Source organism: Hypanus sabinus, chromosome 4 (assembly GCF_030144855.1).
Source record: "Hypanus sabinus isolate sHypSab1 chromosome 4, sHypSab1.hap1, whole genome shotgun sequence".
Taxonomy (NCBI): domain Eukaryota; kingdom Metazoa; phylum Chordata; class Chondrichthyes; order Myliobatiformes; family Dasyatidae; genus Hypanus; species Hypanus sabinus.
Genome location: NC_082709.1, coordinates 143,378,416 through 143,395,650, shown reverse-complemented (window position 1 = coordinate 143,395,650; position 17,235 = coordinate 143,378,416). Strand labels below are relative to the sequence as shown.

The following is a 17,235-nucleotide window of genomic DNA, read 5'->3' as shown; positions in this document are numbered from 1 at the left end:
TGTCTCCTCTCATCTTCCTTCTCTCCAAAGAGTAAAACCCTAGCTCTGTTAATCTCTGATCATAATGCATACTCTCTAAACCAAGCAGCAGCCTGGTAAATCTTCTCTGTACCCTTTCCAATGCTTCCACATCCTTCCTATAGTGAGGCGACTAGAACTGGACACAGTACTCCAAGTATGGCCTAACCAGAGTTTTATAGAGCTGCATCATTATCTCGTGACTCTTAAACTCTATCCCTCATCTTATGAAAGCTAACACTCCATAAGCTTTCTTAACTACCCTATCTACCTGCGAGGCAACTTTCAGGGATCTGTGGACATATACCCCCAGATCCCTCTGCTCCTCCACACTACCATGTATCTTGCCAATTACTTTGTACTCTACCTTGGAGTTTGTCCTTCTGAAGTGTACAACCTCACACTTCTCCGGGTTGAACTCCATCTGCCACTTCTCAGCCGATTCCTGCATCCTATCAATGTCTCTCTGCAATCTTCGACAATCCTCTACACTATCCACAAAATCACCACCCTTTGTGTCGTCTGCAAACTTGCCAACCCACCCTTCTACCCCCACATCCAGGTCGTTGATAAAAATCACGAAAAGTAGGGGTCCCAGAACCGATCCTTGTGGGACACCACTAGTCACAACCCTCCAATCCGAATGTACTCCCTCTGCCTTCTGCAGGTAAGCCAATTCTGAATCCACCTGGCCTGGATGATCCCTGGATCCCATGCCTTCTGACTTTCTGAATAAGCCTACCATGTGGAACTATAAGGTGTGAAACCTTATAGTAGACCATTGCTAACATAATGTAATGATGAGCAATAATATTGGAGAAGACAAATTGTACTGAAAGCAGCACAAATTGAACTGATATCAATGTATTAGAAAATAAACTTCCATATACACTATAGCATGGTTTCTAATAGTTTAAATGTATATAATTAGTTGACTGTTGGATGCGGCACAGTGAGATGTTTGCAGCAGAGTATAAAATAGTATAACTATTGTCTGCTTAATTTGGGGAAATATCAAGAGCAGCAGTTGCAGTGCAGTTTAAAATGACTATCAAACTGAATAAAATTCACTCCAAATTATCAGTATATAAAATTATATAACGTACATAATAACCTTGAAAAATAACCACCTTCTTTATAAAACTGCTAAAGATCTGATTAAAAGTTAATTCTGTTTTTTCTCTCTGATGCTGCCTGACCTACTGAGTATTTGCAGCATTTTCTGTTTTAACTTCTAATTGAGGATTTACTGGACGCTGCTCAATGTTCCCATCACCACAGGGAATAGACGGTTTGATATTTAATATCAAAAAGCCAGATTAAGTAAACAAGTGGAATTGTCTAATTATATTTTCTCCATAGTGAAGTGGTATTGTTAGGGTTCTCTCATTATTGAAATATGGCTTTAATACATGGTAGGTTAGTTATACTGGCACATTAGGTCAAGTAGCTGAACTGCTGAAACTGTAATAAAAGGAACATTCAAGCAAAAATGCCATTCTTTAGATTGTATTTCCTGGGATGTTGCATAATGGTTCAAACTAGATCAATAATGTCCACGATGAACAGTACTAAAATAAAAAATTAAATTCCAGATTTAATACATTCACTGGCAGTGGGGGTTTAACGATGAACTCAGATGTCAATGCTTCACTTTGGCCTACCCAGGTACCCTCTAAGAAATCCAGTGGCAAAATAATTTTACCTGTGAAAATCGACACTTGCTCCCAATGTAGGGTCTAAAACCCCTCAGATTTCAATGGGAATTCTAGACCTGCAGATTGAGAGGCACATTTTAAACATTATTTTGTTTTAGTGCTTTTAAGTGCTGTAATGGATTTTAAACTAACTTTACTTTTCATTGACTTCAATCTTTATAATTTTATACATATATTCATGTTAGAGATACTGTTGACAAAAAAGCAGCCTTGCCTTTTGTCAGAGACAATTGCGGGCATTTGGGGAGGTGGATCACTCCGCTATGTTGCCTGTGGCCTGCTGCTGCCCTCAGGAACAAGTACAGATAATTGAGCAAGTGCAGGGATCACGACAGCATTCCAGCAACAAGCCCAGCTTAGTACGATCTGGGCCCAATGAGATTGTAATTAAATTTCAATACTGCTACCAAACAAGTCTGAGGCAAAGGCACAATTCCAATACACACCATATAACTTACTGTGGAATTAACAGAATATCAACTTAATAATAAACTCATGGACGGAGGTGAAAGTTTCCTGATTTTAAGTTACGGATGCCAAGTAAATGAATAATTTCTCAAACATCCTCCAAACAAAGAGACTGCAGATGCCAGAAAATGGAGTGAAAAACAAACTTCTGGAGGAATTTAGTGGTTCAAGTAGCATCAGGGCTAAGATCATAGGGGAAACTAAGTACAGACAAGGCCACCTCTTTACTGAACATTATAAACATGAGATACTCTGCAGATGCTGGAAATGCAGAACAACCCTCACAAAATGCTGGATGAACAGTAGGTCAGGGAGCATGTATGGAGAGGCAAAACGCAGTTGGCGGTTCAGGCCCTTCAACAGGAAAGGAAGGGGGAAAAGCCAAAATAAGACGGTGGGTGGAAGGGAAGGAGCACAAACTGGCAGGTTATAGATGAAACCATGTGAGAGGGAAGGTGAATTACGGGGTGGATGAAAAAAGTTCACAAGTTGTGGGTTGAAGAGGTAAAAGGCTGAAGAAGAAGGAAGCTGACTGGAGAAGAAGGTGGACCATGGGAGAAAGGAGGAGGAGGGGCATCAGAGGAAGATAGTGGGCAGGCAAGGAGAATAAAAGGGATAAGAGAGGAGCCAGAATGAGGAACAGAAAAAAGAAAGAAGTGGGGGGGGGGGGGGAGAGAGAAGTTACTGGAAGTTAGAGAAATCAGTGTTCATGCCATCAGCCTGGAGGCTATGCAGATGGAATACAAGATGTTTCTCCTCTACCCTAAGAGTGGCCTCATCGAGACCACAGAGGTGTTCATGGACTGACATATGGGAATGGGAAATAGAATTAGAATAGGTGTCCTCTGGGAAATACTGGCCTTTGTGGTGTACAGAACAAAGGTGCTTGACAATGTAGTCCCCCAGCTCTTACCAACGGACAGGAGGCTGCTCTGGGAGCACCGGAAACAGTAGAAAACTCTGATACACTCACAGGTGAAATGTCTGGGTAATCTTCTGACATTTCTTCCCCCATCCCCACTCCTTCTCACTTTTTCCATTCCCCACTCCGGCTCTCCTCATACCCCTTTTCTCCTCACTTAATCTGTCCGCTTCCACTCTTCTTTTCTTATTTCTATTATCCACTCTCCTCTTTTATCAGATTCCTTCTTTTTCAGTCCTTTACCTGTTCTACCTATCACCTCCCAGCTTCTTACCTCATACCTCCTTCCCCATCCACCCACATATCTTCTCCTCTCAGCTTTCATCAGTAACCTGCCAGCTTGTAGTCCTGTTCACCAACCCCCCAACCCCCACCCCACCTTCTTATTCTGGCCTCTTTCTCCTTCCTTTCCAGTGCTGCTGAAGGATCTTGACCCAAAAGGTCAACCATTGATTCCTTTTCATTGATGCTGCCTGACCTGCTGGGTTCCTCCAACATTTTGTATGTGTTGCTGAGCACATTCATTCTGTCTACAATGGCCATCCTGAGTTCCAGATTGCATTAAACTCCCTTTGCCTTTTCTTCAGCCAGAGTGGGCAAGCTGGAAGCTACCTTGCACTTCACCTGGTCTGTTTACAATCCACTGAAATTTCCAACTTCAGATAACTCATACCATCTGTATTCATTTTCCCTCTTCTTGCTGTACTCAACACCCTGTTTCCAACCCCCCCTCCAACCCAGTTTCACAGGTGGCACAGTAGGTTAGTGGTTAAAGTAACACTTTACAGCACCAGCACTAGCTGTAAGACTGGGGTTCAATTCCCACTGCTGTCTGTAAGGAGTTTGTAGTTCTCTCCACAACTGCATAGGTTTCCTCTGGATGTTCTGGTTTCCTCCCACATTTCAAAGATGAACAAGTTAAGGTTGGTAAATTGTGGGCATGCTATGTTGGCACCAGAAGCATGGCAACACTTGTGGGCTGCCCCCAGCACAACTCGGACCGTGTTGGTTGTTGATACAAACAATCCATTTCACAGTATGTTTCAATGTACATGTGACAAAGAAAGCTAATTTAATCTTGAGGAAGGGTCAGGGCCCAAAACATCATTTCTATAGAAATGCCTGACCTGCTGAGTTCCTCCAGCAATTTTTGTGAGTTGCTTTGGATTTCTAACATCTTCAGAATCTTTTGTGTTTATAATTTAATCTTTCTTTTTATTTCCAACCTGGTTCTGTTTAATCATCACCCCTCCCTTATCTAGTTCCACATCATCTTCCTGACCTCTCAGTTTCCAGAGTCTAGAGCCCACTGTTGCATCAACATCACTTTCTAGCCTCTGACTCTACCTCTTTCTCCATCTTCACAGACGCTGCTTGACCCACTGAGCAGTTTGCTTTTTGACCTATCTTCTAATTAAAAGCTCATGACTGTACTGGAATTTTTGGTGTATGCTTTTGTTTGGTGCATCATGTTGTTTCAAGTTCGACTACATTAATGAATGGTCTTTGAAACCATTTTCAGATTGTACATTTTTGGTTGCATTTCTAGAAATAAAGGTCCAGTCATACTTAATTCAAAGGTAAGATGTGAACAATATTAGCTATTGCTGTATCAGGGTTTATCCGTACCTGCACATTTGGAAAATACTTCAAAAATTATAATTAAAATATTATTCTTAGAGAAAACTATGAACCATTAATGATTATACTTATAGAGATGCACAATCTTTATATTCCACAATGTACACACTTTATTCTTTTATATCAAAAACAATCAATTTCTGGAGACACAAATCACAAACCAATCATTATTAATGAGCCTGAATTTTGAAAGCTGCGTGCTAGTGCCACTGATTGGACTTGGAATGTAATTTTTAATTAACGGTCCACTTACTAAACTGCAGGAACTTTGAAAAAGAGTTTTACCAAAGTGAAAATTAATATCCCATATGTTCAGGGACTTTACTGTTGCTAAGTTTTTAATAGAAAAAGTTTTATTTTGTTTTCTTCTGTTCGCTCATCTATAAATAATGATGAGACACGAAGCAAGAAGGTAGAACAAAGCCAGAACATGAAATAAACCTTTATTCAATAAAACCATGCAACTACAAAAATCTCAAAACTCAACAGTACATCACAAAGCACAGCTACTTAAATGGATTACCCAAGAACATTCAAGACATTGATAAGAACAACAACCAATTAGTGAAAGTCAGCCTGGGTTTGGTTGTCAGCTGTTCAATAGGCATTGGTTGGTTTAGCGGTGTAATACCTCCCTCTTGAAAATCATTAACTGTAGGATTTGAGCCAAGGGTTCATTTAGATTGGAACAACCAGCTTATGCTGGTTATCAGTCCTTCTCAGTAAATGCAGGCTGCCACTTTCTTGTCACAATGTTGCTTGTGGCTGTGCTGGCATTGGTGGTTGGTTTGGTCGGGTTAATCAACACTTCCAAGTGATGAAGGTCCAGCTGTGTTTGATGATCAGGCAACAAACTTGTGCCTTCAGGAGCACGCAGCCACAAATGGTTGATGTGGCGACGCCAGTAATGTCTGTCTACAATGAATCCATAGAGCACTTTTCCCATTTTTTGACAATCTGACATGGTACTCAGGGGTCCTGCACATCCTGATACTGCCTAGCCCACACTACAGCTCTTGGCTTGAACAACTTCACTTGCCACAATCTTGGTCGCTGGATGCTGTGGCAGCATTGCATCCAACACTGTGCTTCGGCTAGAGACTTTCCCTTGAGGCCTGGATGTGGTGTAATTCGATGTGTCAGCAGATGTATGTTCAGAGTCTCAGCTGATGCTCCTTACCCTCTTGATTTCAGAAGCAATTGTTCTGCTTGCCCAGTTGTACTGTGGATGAAATTTGGGTGAACAGATGTGGACAATTCTGTTGTTCTGGCAGAATGCAGCAAAACACTGTGAACTGAATTGAGCCCTGTTGTCAGAAAGAAGCACACTCAAAACGCTGGTCCTGCTGGTAGAATGTTTTGGTTTCGACTAGAGATTAAAACGCCATGTTGTTCAACTTAGGAGTGTTGCGTCAGCCAATCAGCATGGTGGGATCTGGAGAAAGTTCTAGAGAGAGGGGACAGAAAGAATTTTCAGTGAAGGACAGGAGCTGAGAGAGAACTGAGGGGAAGATGCCACGGAATGCTGTTGGAAGGAGGGTTGCCTTTGCTCAAAGTACTTTGTGCAGATGAATGGCTCCAAGAAGGAAGGGCCAACACTCCTGAGGAAGAGCCAGTTTGGTCAAGAAGGATTTTGAGTGAAGTCCAGAATGTGGTGGGTGTTTTCATGCAGACTGTGGGTCCAGTGCATGAGTATATGATAAATGCAGTATGAACCCCAGTGGTCATTGTGTACATTAGACTGGCTTAACCAGAATGGGCCCTTTTATTTATTTTTTCTTTCTTTTTCCTATTAACTGTTCAATAAAGCTGAAATTAATAAATATGCCTTCTTTATAATTTTATATGGTGTACAATCTGTTTTTTCTTGCTCAGCACATCTCCAGATACTTCATTGCTGTAATGCCAGTCAAGGTGGAGGAGGACGTTGTACTCTTCTACTGATGTCATACACAATATCCATAATTGTGGGCAGTATTTACACAGCACTTGCTCCAATTGAGGTTTCTTTAATCGGAACATCGTAACATTCCTGTTTGCTTGAACCCCACATAATACCAACCCTATATTGTTTATGAAAGGTAGCCTTCTCATTACTGAGTTACATGACTGTTAAAAGAGCTGGCTAATGAGTCAAGTTTGTTTACGAGCCCAGTGAAGGGACTCCAGTGTCAACCAGGACAAGGTAGGTACACCTGCTGATTAGGCCACCGAGGCCAATATATACTCAGCCTGAGACCATAGTTGTGGATCTGAGTACATTGCTTGCATACAGATGTGATATCTTTGTCATTGCCCAGCCTGTACTCAAAGCTTCTTGCTCGAACTTTCATTTGATTGATGCCCAGGTAACCAAGGTGGAATTGTTTCAGTACTTTTGGTTGAAGTGTTCCTGGGCACTATTCTCTCTCCAAAATTTTGGCAAGTGCACAGTTGAGAGCAATGAATGTTGTCGGCAGAAGAGTACAACTTTTTCCTCAACCTTAACTGCCCATACATCAATGAGGTATCTGGAGATATGCTGATGAAGAGGATTTGCAACTGTTTCATTCTGATCTTATCAACTGTGACCGGAAGAACTTCAGCAGCATCCGATACAACCCAGTGAACTTCCTGATCAATTGAAATCGTAGCTACAGCTGCGTCTTTGTTTTCAATAACCCATTGATTCATAAGTCTGGAGAGGGCAACTGCCTGACCAAGTTCCTAGGTACTTGATTTCAAAATCATAGGCAAATAACACCATTGCCCATCTTTGTAGATGGTTAGCTGTACACCACTGGGATACCTTTCTAAAACCCAAAGATGGTCAACAGTGGCTTGTGATCAGCAGAGAGTGAAGCATCTGCCATAAAACATTTTGTGGAATTCTTCACAGTGACGATGATTCCCAAGGCTTCCTTCCGATTTATGCGTAGTTTCTTTCTGCTGCAGTCAGTGATCTGGCTATATTCACACAGCTTTATGGAACTATCAGGGAAGATATGGGATATGACAGCTCCCACATGTAGTTGGACAAATCTGTAATAACAACTGGCAACTCTGGTTTGAAATGCATCAAGAGAAGATCAGATAACAGTGTATTCTTCACCTAATCAAAAGCCTCTTCTCATTCTTTGGACCACTTCCACGTGGCACCTTCGTTGAGCAGGGTGGAATGCTGAATAATGACCAATCGTGGCCAAAAATTATCATAAAGTGCTGACACCAGATGATGTCCTTAAGAAAGCAGTGATGTTTTTGGGATCTGGGTGTCAACCGTGCTCATCTATGATAAACTCCATATACTTGATTGAAGACAGCTGTAGGTTGTAACCTTTCTGCCCTAAGCTGCAGTCCAAAGACTAGTAGTTTGTACAAAACATGGTCCAGACATAGTTTTGTCTGATCCGTGCCCATCGCAATGATGTTGTCAAGGTAAGCAGCAACACTATTAATACTACTCAGCATGATGTTCATAAGCTGTTTGAAAACAGAAGGAGGTGCCTTTACTTCAAAAGGAAGATGGGGGAAAACAACCCCTTAAATGTTGTAATGGTGAGAGGCTTCTGTGAATTTTCTGCCACTTCTAACTGGAGATAGGTTACAGCCAAGTCAAACTTTGCAAAGTAGCAACCACCGTTCAATTTTGCAAAGGTCTGCAGGTAGCGGTGATGGGCACTGGCCTGTCTCCAGAGCCACACTGAGACTAGCTGAGAATTCTGTACACAACCTCACTGTGCCATTGGCTTTCTTAATGGTGATCTTCAGAGCTTCCCAATATGAATAGCTGAAAGCTTTATTCACACCAGCCTGTTGACTTCTAGCCCTTGCCCAACCATTGGTAAGCCTGCATATGGTACTGGTCTTTAGGGACAGAATACGAGCTTTGCACTTGGGCAGAGAAGTCTGCTTGCAGTTTGGTGCAGCAAACTAAATTTTTTTGAAACATTACCGCACACTGTTGTAGTTGTTGTCATATGGTCTCACGTACTGATATTGGTATGGCGATGATTGACATGATTTGAACAGCCAATGTCTTTGTACAGACCTCCTCCAGAGATCACGCTTGTCCATCCAGTCAATGCCAAGGACATTTAGATCTTACTGGTCTGTTAGGTAACACACACCATTGACTTGATAACTATTCAGCTTCACCAGTTTGCAAATCAGCTGGAGGGTTCCAGAGTGATGAGTTGATTTGACTGGTGGGGACCCAAGTGCCTAACTCATGCATTTGGAGGTAACGGAGAGGTCTGACACCATATCGAACTGTGCTTCGGCCAAATGATTGTTGATAAATACACTGACGTACCACCTCCTGGGACTGTAAGTCAACTTTGAGTGTGGCCATTAAAATCTTTGTAGATTTTGATGGCTTCTGAAACTTCTTGTCCTTGTGCTTCACTAGCCTCGAACACAGAGAAGGATGGCAAAAGCATTCTTTGTGACCACAGCATTAGCATTAGCAGGATGGCCAAACACTGACATTCTTGAGTGACAGCTTGTAGAGCCACATCAGGAACAGCGCACAAGTCTTCTGCTGAAATTATTCAAGGTGATATATTACAGCACCTTGTCACCAATTTGTTGTCCAATCACAAACAAGAGAAATTCTGCAGATGCTGGAAATCCGAACAACACACACAAAATGCTGGAGGAACTCAGCAGGCCAGACCTCATCTAAGAAAAGAGTACAGTTGGTACTTTGGACCGAAACGTCAACTGTACTTTTTTTCTAGATGCTGCCTGGCCTGCTGAGTTCCTCCAGAATTTTATGTGTTGCACCAATTTGTTGTGTTCACTTGCTTACAAAATACTGATCAGATCTGAAGCCAGGAGATAAAACCAAGCCAGAACACAAAATAAACAAATACTCAAAACTCAACAGTGCATCCCAAAGCACTGCTATTTAAATGGTTTACTCAAGAACATTTGAGATGTTGACAGGAACAACGAACAATTAGTGAAAGTCAGCCTGAGATTGGATGTCAGCTGACCAATAGGCATTGGTTGTTTCAGTTCACCATTAGAGCTTTACATATTCAAAGAAAAGATCACTTTATAGCTGTAAGAAAACAAAAATTAATAACCAAAAACTGAGCTTTGACCAGCAACCAATCGGGAGATCAGAAGCTTGAGAAGATAGAATTTCACTCAGGTCTGCGGACCAAATATAAAAGGCAGTAACTTGCAGGTGAGAACAAGATTCCTGGACGACATGTTGCCTTCTGGAAGCCAGGGTCTGGAACATCTCAGACTGAGTCTTCGGCATTCTTAAGTGGCAGGGTAAACATAGCAGGTATGGGCAAGTAGGAACAAATGACATGCTTAAGGAGTCTAAGAAATGCAAGAGTACACTTAAGAAATAAATCAGGGGGGCTAAACGAAGGCATGATTTTTTTTTTCTACAGATACGTAAAGAGCAAAAGGATTGCAAGAAACAAAATTGGTCCTCTGGAAGATCAGAATGGTAATCCATGTATGGAGCCAAAACAAATGGGGCAGATCTTAAATGAATTATTTGCATCTGAATTTACTCAGGAGACGGACATAGAGTCTATAGAAATGAGGCAAAGCAGCATCAACTTCATGGACCCTGTACAGATTACAGAGGAGGAGGTGTTTGCTATCCTGAGGCAAATCAGGATGGATAAATCCCCAGGGTCCGACAAAATGTTCCCTCGAACCCTGCGGAAGGGAGTGCAGAAATTGCTGGGGCCCTAGCAGAGCTATTTAAATCATCCATTGCAACAAGAGATGTACCAGATTATATAGAGAATATTCAATGTTGTTCTGCTGTTTTAAAAATGTTTGTAAACACATACCAGGAAATTATAAACTGGTGAGACTAACATCAGTTGTGGGAAAGTTATTGGAAGGTATTCTAGGAACCAGATATGTAAATATTTGGATAGACATGGACTGATTAAGGACAGTCAGCATGGCTTTGTGTGTCAAACCAATCTTACGGAGATTTTTGAGAAAGTTACTAGGAAAATGGATGAAGGCAAGGCAGTGGATGCTGTTTACATGGACAAGTCCTGTATGGGAGGTTAGTCAAAAAGATTCAGTTGCTCAGCATTCAAGATGAGGTATTAAATTGGATTAGACATTGGCTTTGTGGGAGAAGCCAGAGAATGGTAGTAGATGGTTGCTTCTCTGAGTGGAGGTCTGTGACTAGTCATGTGCTGCAGGAATCAGTATTGTGACCATTGTTGTTTGTCATCTATATCAATGACCTGGATGATAAAGTGGTTAAGATGATCACCAAATTTGCAGTTGACACCAAGATTAGGGGTGTAGTGGACAGTGTGAAAGGCTATCATGGCTTGCAGAGATCTGCATCTACTGGAAAAATGGCAGATAGAACTTAATGCAGACAAGTATAAGGTTTTGCACTTCAGTAAGACCAACCAGAGTAGGTCCTGCACAATGAATGGTAGAGCACTGAGGAGTGTGGTAGAACAAAGTAATCTGGGAACATAGATAGCAAACACGAGGAAATCTGTAGATGCTGGAAATTCAAACAACAACACACACAAAATGCTGGTGGAACACAGCAGGCCAGACAGCGCTGTCGACTTTTTGGGTCCTGACGAAGGGTCTTGGCCTGAAACGTCGACAGCGCTCCTCCCTATAGATGCTGCCTGCCCTGCTGTGTTCCACCAGCATTTTGTGTGTGTTGTTGTGGGAATATAGATGCCTAATTCATTGAAAATGGTGTTATAGGTAGATAGCGTTGTAAAGAAAGCTTCTGGCACATAAATCAATATATTGAGGACAAAAAATGGGATGTTATGTTGAGGTTGTATGTTGGTGAGGCCTAATTTGGAGTATTGTGTGCAGTTTTGGTCACCTACCTACGGGGAAGATGCAACCAAGGTTGAAAGTGTGCAGAGAAAATTTACAAGGATGTTGTCGGGTTTGGAAAATCTGAGTTATAAGGAACAATTGAATAGGTTAGGACTGTACTCTTTAGAATGTAGAAGATTGAGAGATTTGTTAGAGGTATACAAAATTATAAGGGGTATTGATAGGGTAAATGTAAGCGGACTTTCCTCTAAGAATGAGTAGGACTACAACCAGAGGTCATGGGTTAAGGGTGAAAGATGTCAAGTTCAAGAGGAACAAAAGGGGAAACTTCTTCACTCAGAGGGTCATAAGAGTATGAAATGAACTGCCAGCACAAGTGGTGTACATGGGCCGGGTCTCAACATTTAGGAGAAGTTTGGATGGGTACATGGATGGTAGGGGTATGGACGGTTGTGGTCCCGGTGTAGGTCAATGGGAATAGGCAGTTTAAATGGCTTTGGCATGGACTAGATGGGCCAAAGGGCCTGATCTGTGCTGTACTTCTCTATGACATATCTGAGAAGTTGTAGGAGATGGGATGAAAGTAAGTTTTGATTGGAGTTCAAAATAGGTTTTAATCAACTGGCAACAGCCTTACATTACAGGATCTCATCAATATAATGGATTTGTAGAAATTATTCTGTAGAGTGTGAATAGAAACTAAAGTAATTGAAAATGAAATATGGCAGAAACACTGAAATTTTAGAGACAAAACCAAAAGGAGATTACAAGGCGTACAAGGAGATTACATTTTGTGGTTCAAATGTAATACATTGTTCAAGCTTCATTATACTGACATTGAGGATTGTGAAAGCTTTTGTTAGATTACCATCTGGTAATCATTGTTGGAAGCACTTTTTATTCTAAAAGATACACAATTTCAGCAGTGGTTGCATACATAAAAGGCTGAGCCTCTAGAAGTAGAACAAACATAATGGTAGATACAATGTACAACATAATGTCAAAGCTTATTATTTTTATTTATTTACTTACAGTACTGTGCAAAAGTTCTAGGCATACATATATAGTTAGGGTACCTAAGACTTTTGCACAGTACCGTAGTAATTTTAGATATTGCACTGTACTGCTGCCACAAAAAAAAAACACATTTATGACATGTGAGAATTAATAAACTGATTCTGATAAGGGTCTCTGTTGTGGACTGAGAGTGGGAAGGGGGCAGGGAGAGGGGAATCATGATTGGGATACAGAGGAGAGTCTGTAATGATCAATAAACCAATTGTTTGGAATCAAATTACCTTGCCTGGCGTCAGCACCTGCACCACCCAACTTCCCCACCCAAGGCACTCCTCCCTCGCCATTTCTAACATCCTTTACTCCTGCCAGATTTACAAACTTGCCGTCTGCTTCACATCGACAAATACAGTACTGAGTGAAAGTCTTAAGCACCCTAGCTAAATATACATGCCTAAGATTTTGCACAATACTGCAGAGTAGGCTGTTCCGTCCACTGAGTCTCACTGCCCAGCAACTCCTGACAAACCTGTTTCATCCTAAGCTAAACACGGGACAATTTACTGTGGGAGAAAACTAGAGCACCCAGGAAAAACATAGGCATTCCATGGAGAGGACATACAGACTCCTTACAGGCGCTGTAATTGAACTCCAAACTCCAGAACACCCTGAGCTGTACTAGCATTGATCTAATCACTACGCTACCATGGCACCCACACTACCATTATCACACAAACTTCAGTACGGTGTAATGATGGTACATGGCACAGTGGAAGGGCCTGTTCTATATCCCCAAAAGATCATATATCTGCAGATTCTTGAAAGTTGAAATAAAAACAGAAAATGGTAGACATACTCAGCTGGTCAGGAAGCATCTGTGGAGAGTGAAATAAATCTACTTCTCTACCAACTCCATATTCTTCCTTTTCTTCTCATCATTACAGCACTTACTTAATTTACCACGGAAATTGTAATTATTCAAAGTATATTTAAAGACAAATGTCAGAAACTCTTAATTCTCAAGAAATATTTGCTGAGACTGATGGTTAACTAAGCAAAAGACAAATTGCAAGAGGAATTCACTGGGTCGATTACCATCTGTGGGAGAAAAAAACCACCAATGTTTTAGGTCAAAACCCTGCATCAGGACTAAGGTGATCAAGAAGACTTGTGATACAAATCAGAACACTTAAGCAGTGTATTTGAAATTATAAAAGTAAAGGTAACAAATCTAGCATTCATAGAGAAGATATTAATTTTAAGAAATCCTTACTTTATATTAAGATTAATATTTTGTGATTTACATACTATCTGCAAATATACTGTACTTGCAACAAGAACAACTATAGGCGCTGAAATCCATTAGGGAGTGATCAGAACATAAGCTATGAAAAACAATTTTGTGAACAAAAGCAAACACAACAACAAAGGCTGTGGATGAAGCATGAGATTCATAGTCTGCTGAGGGCTAGATTTGTCGCTTTCAAGGCCAGTGATCCAGAACTGTACAAGAAGTCCAGCTAGAATCTAAGTGCAAAAAAATTCCAATTGAATGAATTGGAATAAAGGAACCCTTAAGATAAAGGAACCCTTAGGAGAGAATGATCATAATATGATAAAAGTTCACCCTGCAATTTGAGAAGGAGAAGCTAAAGTCAAATCTATCTGTATTACAATGAACTAATACTGTAAATAATGTAAGGTCAAATGTATCAGTATTACAATGAAGTAAAGAAATTACAAAAGCACGAGAGAGGAGTTGTCCAGAATTGATTGAAAGGGGGCACTTACAAGGATGACGAAGTTGAAGTTTCTGGGAGCAATTGGGAAGGTGCAGGATAGATATATCCCAAGGAAGAAGTAGTTTTCTAAAGGCTGAATGACATAACTGTGACCAACAAGGGAAGTCAAAGCCAACATAAAAGCCAAAGAGAGGGCATATAGTAGTGTAAAAATTAGTGGGAAGTTAGAGGTTTGGGAAGCTTTTAAAAAACAACAGAAGTCATGAAGAAGAAACAGATGGAAAATGAAGATAAGCTTGCCAATAATATTAAAGGGGATACCAAAAGTTTCTTCAGGTGTATAAAGAATAAAAGAGAGATGAGAATAGATATTGGACAACTTGAAAATAATGCTGGAGTGGCAGTTATAGGGGGAGGGGCAAGGAAATAGCAGATAAACTGAATAAGTATATTGCATCAGTCTTCACTATGGAAGACACTAGCAGCATACTGGAAGTTTGGAAGTGTCAAGGGCAGAAGTGAGTGAAATTGCCATTACTAGGTAGAAGGGACTTGGGAAACTGAAAGGTCTGAAGGTAGATAAATTGCTAGGCCAGATGGTCAACACTCCAGGGTTGTGAAGGAGGTCCCTGAAGAGATTGTGGAGATAGACGTAATAATCTTTCAAGATCATTACATTCTGGCATGGTTCCAGAGGCCTGGAAATTTTCAAATGTCACACCGCTCTTCAAGAAGGGAGAGAAGCGAAAGAAAGGAAATTACAGGCCAGTTAGTTTGACCACAGTGGTTGGGAAGATGTTGGAGTCCATTGTTAAGGATGTGGTTTGGGTATTCTTGGAGGCACATGAAAACATAGGCCAAAGTCAGCATGGTTTCCTCAAGGGAAAATCTTGCCTGACAAATCCATTTGAATTCTTTAAAGAAGTAACAAGCAGGATAGACAAAGGGGAATCAGTGGATGTTGTGTACTTGGATTTTCGGAAGCCTTTGACAAAGTGCCACACGAGACTGCTAAATAAGTTAAGAGCCCAATGTATTACTGAAAAGACACTAGCATGGATAAAGTTGATTGGCAGCAATGATTGGGAATAAAGGAAGACTTTTCTGGTTGGTTGGTGACTAATGGTGTTCCATAGAGATCTGTGTTAGGACCACCTCTTTTTATGTTATATATCAATGATTTGGATGATGGAACTGATGGCTTTGTGGCTAAGTTTGCTGATGATACAAAGATACAATAGGTGGAGGGACAGGTAGGGTTCAGGAAGTAGAGAGGCTACAGAAGGATTTAGACAGATTAGGAGAATGGGCAAAAAAGTGGCAGGTGGAACAGTGTCAGGAAGTGTATGGTCATGCACTTTGATAGAAGAAGTAAAAATTGAATTTTGAATGTTTTGAATTTTCTCTCTGAAAAGGGACTTGGGAGTCCACACATAGGATTTCTGAAAGGTTAATTTGCAAGTTGAGTAGGTAATGTCGAAGGCATTTTGAGAGGCCTAGAATATAAAAGCAAGGATTTAATGATGATGCCTTACAAGGCACTGGTGAGGCCTCACTTGGAGTATTATTAGCAGTTTTGGGCATTTTATCTAAGAAAGGATGTGCTTAAATTGGAGAGGGTTCATAGGAGGTTCATGAAAATGATTCTAGGATTGAAAGGCTTATCGTATGAGCAGTGTTGATGGCTCTGGGCATCTGCTCCCTGAAATTCAGAAGAATGGAGGGGTTGGGGAGTTGGGGGAATCACAATGAAACCTTTTCGAATGTTGATAAGTCTCGATAGAATGGATGTGGAGAGGATGTTTCCTATAGTGGGGAATTCTAAGACCGGGGGGCACTGTCACAGTATAAGAGGGACATCCACTTAGGACGAAGATGAGAAGGGGTTACTTTTGCCAGAGTGGTGAATCTGTGGAATTTGTTGCCACTAGCAGCTGTGCAGGACAAGTCTTTGGGTACATTTAAGGCAAAGGTTGATAGGTTCTAGAGTAGTCATGGCATGAAGGGGAACAGGGCTGAGAGGGAAATGGATCAGCCATGATGACATGGCTGAGCAGGCTCGATGGGCCAAATGACCTTATTCTGCTCCTACGTCATATGGTCTTAGATTGTAAAAGGGAAGCCTCAGTCTGCCAGTTGCTGCCTGTATCTGTTAGCTCCCTATTGGTTATGTGCCCAAAACAGTCATTGATGACTAGGTAAGAATGTCAACTTTTTTTTCTCAATTTACAACGTCATTTGTTCGTTATTTCTTCCATTATGTGCATTTTCTTGTGCACCTGTGAAATTTTCTCAAAGATCATGATGGATTTGAGATTAAAGGATGGTGTGACATAATTTCTACATGGACTTGGATACTTAAATCAATCTTATATACTGACACCAGAGATACAAAATCCCCCGTGGGTAGAAACTTAAATTTAATATCCTTACCATATGTCCTTTGTCTTCCACTTCCAGAATTCAGGTAAATTTAAGTTGAGTTGAATTTTGAAGTGAAGAAGAATGTACACCCATTATAATATTGTAACTTTAGCACAGAACCTAGAGTTAATTTCTAGTCCTTCACATCTGACATCTTAGTGTTACATTTTCAACTGTGATCATCCTTTTAATGTGGGGTATTCTTGGGGGAGAGTATGAGTGGTGCAGATTAGCACACAGAACATTAACTTCCAGATATTTTCTTGGATCTCTGGTTGCTTTTTCACTCTTTTACCAGAATTTATTTTATTTTGCAAATAGAAGTCCAAATAAATTGATTGTAATTGACTAATTGAATACATTTTCATCACATTTATCAGTGAGATTCCAACTGTGAATGAAGTGGATAAATGATTTTGGAACATCCATTAAATCAGAAGAAGTAGGTTTATTTTTAAAAAATTATGACACTTGCATAAAAATCATATTGTGG

General features: G+C 40.8%; 1 protein-coding gene across 2 annotated transcripts in view; it reads right to left on the bottom strand.

Moving 5' to 3' along the window:
- The window catches only part of si:dkey-100n23.5, a 190,542-nt gene that overhangs the window by 21,682 nt on the left and 151,625 nt on the right, over positions 1–17,235 (bottom strand). The gene's annotated exons all lie outside the window — the stretch shown is intronic.